At 40.6% G+C, this 5,499-nt stretch overlaps 1 long non-coding RNA gene across 1 annotated transcript; it reads left to right on the top strand.

The window, feature by feature from the left end:
* The first annotated feature begins 1,485 nt into the window (after positions 1-1,485).
* On the top strand, positions 1,486-5,065 carry LOC117824374. The gene is made up of 3 exons (XR_004633575.1): positions 1,486-1,616; positions 2,772-2,937; positions 3,077-5,065. It is a non-coding gene; the product is annotated as an uncharacterized LOC117824374 (long non-coding RNA).
* The last annotated feature ends 434 nt before the right edge of the window (positions 5,066-5,499 follow it).

Raw genomic sequence — 5,499 nt, 5'->3', positions numbered from 1 at the left:
ACATTTCAATATGAATTTAAATTCAGTCGGAATGACTATATGACTGATGTTAAGGTGAGAAAACACTCAGAAAGTGGTCAGAATTGAGCACAATTTATTTAACATAGCTAAGCACAGGATCACAGAGTCTGCCGGTGTCACATTGGTTTGCAGAGTGTGGCTAACATTAGCAGAGCTAGCACCACAAGCTTTCAGTCTTTGCAGGTTAACGTCCACATGCCTGTGCTGGTTCCTCATTGCTCTGGAGGAGTGGTTATATGTCAGTTTAACCAGACACAGCCTACATACAACTTTATCTTCATTTGCTAGATCAACATACTGACAAACCAACCAACCGGCTATCAGTTGACATTTGTGCTTGTTTACATCCATGTAGTAGAGCATTATAGCATTACCCCGAACGGTGACATGGCTTTGCTCCATCCGAGGGCTTGCGCCCTGGTCCACAGGACGTGTGTTGGGAGTGTAGCGCCAGCTCAGAGCAAGCAGGATCAGCTGCATCCAGCATAGAGAGAACCACATACAAACAACAGGTCTTTTGTTGCAGAGCCTTTCTATGGTTGAATTTCTGCCCATTTGGAGAGTATTCTATTACTTTAACTGGTGCTATTAAACTCATCACTAAGTATGCTGCAGAACTGTAAAGTTTAGATTTTGCAGGTTTAGATGAGTTTAATAATAATAATTTGGCTCTATTTTGTTGTCCTGTTACCTTCTGACACAGTCATCATCTTAATGTCCTGTTGTAGTCGACCTGGATCACAGATTTGTGGCTGTTTGTAGCTTAAATACATAAACGATGAGTATTTTTAACCGATCTTTAAACGGTCGGGAGTCCGTATGTGATGTTTTATGTTGACATTGGTGGATGTTGCATGAGATCCTTGTGCCTGACTTCCTGTCCAGGTCATTCTTTTCTGTGCATATTGACGCGTGCTGGGCAAGGGCTCCGTCGAAAATAGACTTGAAGCGTATCTCTGGCGGGGCGGTGCAGGGGCATGTTCCCGAGACGGAGCCGAGACGTCCTGCGATAGCTAGAGCATTGACTAGAATTGGAACTTATTGGGTGATGATTGTTCATTGTTAAGTTGCCAAATGGCTTCTTAGGTGTTGATTGTTTTGATGACATCGTTTGTGAAAATAAGGCTTTTGCTGCTCATCATTTATCAGTAATGATATGTTTGATTGTTGATGAATGCTGGCTGGTCAGAGACAGAGGATGGCGCATATAATAATAATAATAATAATAATAATAATAATAATAATAATAATAATAATCATAATAATAATCATAATCATAATCAAAATTATAATAATAATACATTTTATTTATAGGCAACTTTCTGGACACTCAAGGTCACCTTACAACATACAAACAGTAAAAAAACAACATTCAACAGTAAATAAATACATTAATACAAAAGAATAAAAGTGAAAGTGAAGTCATTCCAGTCCCATAAAGACAAATTAAAGCGAGTAGGCTTGTTGGAAAAGGTGAGTTTTGGGGAGAGAGTTCCAGAGATATTGAGATAATCACCTCCACTGCTTTCATAGACAGGTCACTGCAGCACCTGTGATTTATCAGGCGAGCCATTCAAGCTGGTAGCATTTCCCAGGTATGCAGCTACACAGTTTTAGACTTTGTACACTTGTGGTTCGTCAAACATAAAGCTCATATCCTGTGAAACCACCAAGAATATATTATATATATATATATATATATATATATATATATATATATATATATATATATATATATATATATATATATATATATATATATATATATTATATAACCCAAAACCAGACAACCTTACATGCAAGAAATGTACAGAGCTTCAAACTAAAAGTCACACGTTAATGAGAAATAAGGATGAGACCGATGTGGATCAGTAACTGCTGTGTTCAGCTATGTGAAATCTCTGATATTGTTAATTGAGTCTGGTGGCTTTGAGGAAAGAAGTGAGCCTGCTGAGTCTGATTTAAAAAGGATGGTTCCACGAAGAAAAAGGTCTAGATCTCAGATCTCTGCAGGGACCCTCATGGTGATGGTGTCAGATGCTTGGAATATCAAGTAGATGCACTTTAGCGGCTCACTCAGCCCTCTGTGATTTCATTGTAGCCTTTACATCCTGTCACAGCTGACACCATAACGCAGAGAAAAAGAGCCCTGCTTCAAAAACCCGGGTTATAACCCTGTGAGAAAAAGAAGACTTGGTGGTTCACAGGTTGTGACTGTACTGTATACTGTAAAAGTATGGCTAACAGATGCAGCCTTGTGATTTCCTCTTGTGGTGAAAGTAATGTTGGCAGTTAACCCCAGAGCAAGAGTGTGGTTATTTAGTCTGTCATGTGCATCTCAGACCATTTGTTAACCATTCTGGATCATCTGGGAAAAACTGGAAATCTGGGCCTCCAGGGGCTGAGACCAAGTGATCTCTGCTTCCCCTGTAGAGACAATACCTGTAAATATAACTGTTTGGGTTTCTCACAGGAGACTTAATGTAAAAGATCTAAAAATGTGAGAGCTAAAGTTAATGCATTCAACAAATTGAAGTCAAGGGAATGATCCAGTAACCCTGTACATCTGTTTTTGGTTCAGGCATAGACAGGAAAACGGGGGAAGGGCAATGTTGTATTTATATTCTGCATTTTGAGAATGAAAAACAGTTGATATTGTGTTTAAGTCAAAATACATTACGACAGATTTGTCTTGCTTTTATCACTTCCAGTTTACACTAAAAATCTTTTTTTTTTAAATCTGCTTCAAGAGCCTGGTTTTAGTTTGAAGGCAGACCTGAACCATTTCAAACCTGACTCCTGACCCCTGATGTGCTGAAGCAGAAATATGGGCGAGCATTAGGATGCAAGGGTGATCTCCACACCTGCAGCTCCTGTGGGGTGTTCCCGATCTGCACCAAAAGTGGTCCATAGAAGGTAAATTGACAGGGTCATGGATGGTCAAGGCTCATTGATGTATGGGTACTGAAGCTCAGACTGCTGAAAAGAAGTGAATGCTGATTGTGATAGAAAGGTGTCTGAACACACAGTAATCACAGTTTGTGTGTGGCTGCAGGGTGTCCAAGCTGACCCTGTCAACCTCTGAAAGTTGCTACAATGGACACACAAGCATCAGACCTGGACCACGGAGCGATGGAAGAAGGTGATCTGGAGGAACACAAGGAGTTCAAGGTGTTGACTTAGTCTCCAGATTCCCCAGGTCTCAGTCCAATCCAGCATCTGTGGGATGAGCTGGACAACCAAGTCTGAGCCATGGAGGCTCCACCTCACAACTTCAGGACTTAAAGGATCTGATGCTGACCTCTTGGAGACAGATACCACAGCACACCTGCAGAGGTCTAGAGGAGTCATCAGGTCAGGCATGTTTTAGCCTTGGCCTGATGATGGTGTGGCCTCCATAACATAAGGTGTGGTCACAAGCCATGGTCACAAGCCATCACAAGATAAATCAGGGAAGGACACATCATGACTAAGACTTTGACTCTGTTATCAAATGTGACTCGCTGTGTGGACGTTGGTGGTTGACATCGCAAATGTTGTGAGGATGTAGACAATGTTTTGAAGCCTCTTACATTGCTGTTAGGTTTTTTAGTTTTTCATATTTTGGATCAAAAGATCACTGTCACTATATCCTGGGTGAAAAAGAGGCGTTTTTTTCATTTAATGTTATAAATTAAATTCTAATATCTACCATCTAAAGCATCATGTCAGAAAGATGTAAATAAGGAGCAGCACTCAAATCAATATTCTCCTCAGATTTCCTCGACTGAGAATCCTCACAAGTTGCACTGATGCACTGTACACACTTTTGGTGTGTTCAGACCTGTGAGCTCCCTAAACCCCTCCATGACATTCCTCTCACTGAAGATAAGACGTGATGCTGTAGAGCACAATGGGTACATTATGTCCCGTCACGCTTGTAACTCCCTTTGACGGATGGAAGGAAATTCTTGGTTATGTGACACACATGCACTGCTGCCCATGCCTGGACTTAATCCCACGTCTGGATCTACTTTTTCTGCGTGGGGTTTATGGGAAACAGGCTGAGCATGTGCCCTGCGCTCTGCAGAGAATCACAACTCAGTGCATTGACTGGAATTAAACAGTTAATCTCAATTGGGCTTTTTCATCCTTGACAAGACCTCTTGGCCCTCCTTGTGTTGTACTCAATCAGGGGCTAATTGTGAGCCCCTCACCACTGGGAATGTGAGCTCCCCCCTTCTTGCTCGAGGGCATATGTACATATTCGCTGAGGAATGCCGGAAAGGCATTGTTGTCTTCTTTTGAAAGGTCTTCCGAGGTCTATGAATGTTATTTTCCCAAGCCCTCTGCAAAGTGTAACTCACAGTCCACTAATTGCTGCAGATGGAGTTTTCATGGAAAGAATGGTAAGGATGTGGTCACAGTTGCTGGGATTTGTCTGGAGGGATAAAGGCATCAGTGGGCACGTGAACAATGTTGAAGGGGGGGTACAAAAGAAGTAGCTATGAATTAGGAAGCATTACTAAATACCATGGCTGAAGAGCTGAGAGTCTATGAGTGTGTTCAGGACAGCCCGCGCACACAGAGGGGAAAGTTCTTGACCTGATTGTTTTATTTATTGTACTCAGTGGTTGCCATTTTGCAGTTTTACTGAAAAACGCTCACAAAATAACCCAAACCTTGTAATCTAGAGAATGACTTGTTGATGGAAGCTGTGTAACAGCACAATTGGCAGAAAGATTTGTCTGTAAAAATATCCAACAGATGCAGCAGGTCCAGAGGTTAAGTTTGAAAGCAGGCTGTTACAGTTACAGTACTTTATGTGCTCCAAAGAGACTGGAGAATCCCTGATGACAGAGACCTTCAGGGGGTTGATTCAGCTGAACTACAGTAAGACTGAAAAAATAGATGCAACCTCATGATGGAGGTTCAGTGTTTCCTTCGTGTTTGATTGTTGGCTCCAGTATGATATTTTATACAAGTTATCAGATATGTAGTGCTGTAGTTTAAAGCTACAGTGTGTAATATTTAAAAGTAAAGTGTGTAATATTTAAAAGTACAGTGTGTAATATTTTGAGGAACAGTGTGCAGTATTTAAAGGTACAGTGTGTTATATTTCAAGGTAAAGTGTGTAGTGTTTAAAGGTACAGTGTGAAATATTTAAAGGTACAGTGTGTAGTATTTAAAGGTACAGTGTGTTGTATTTCAAAGTAAAGTGTGTTGTATTTCATGGTAAAGTGTGTATTGTTTAAAGGTACAGTGTGAAGTATTTAAAGGTACAGTGTGTCGTGTTTCGAGGTACAGTGTGTAGTATTTAAAGATACAGTGTGTAGTGTTTACAGGTACTTCAACAATAAGAGCAGTGAGCAAGTGAGCGTTTTAATCTAGAATTTGATGCTAGATACTGTATCAGTCAGATGGTTAGATAACAGCTCAAATCTACAAATCTTATTTAAAGCAACAAAATATTTAAAGAGTAGGGACCAGGTTAAAAAA

Source organism: Notolabrus celidotus, chromosome 13 (genome assembly GCF_009762535.1).
Source record: "Notolabrus celidotus isolate fNotCel1 chromosome 13, fNotCel1.pri, whole genome shotgun sequence".
In the NCBI taxonomy this organism is placed as follows: Eukaryota; Metazoa; Chordata; class Actinopteri; order Labriformes; family Labridae; genus Notolabrus; species Notolabrus celidotus.
This window is presented reverse-complemented; position numbering and strand designations above follow the sequence as displayed.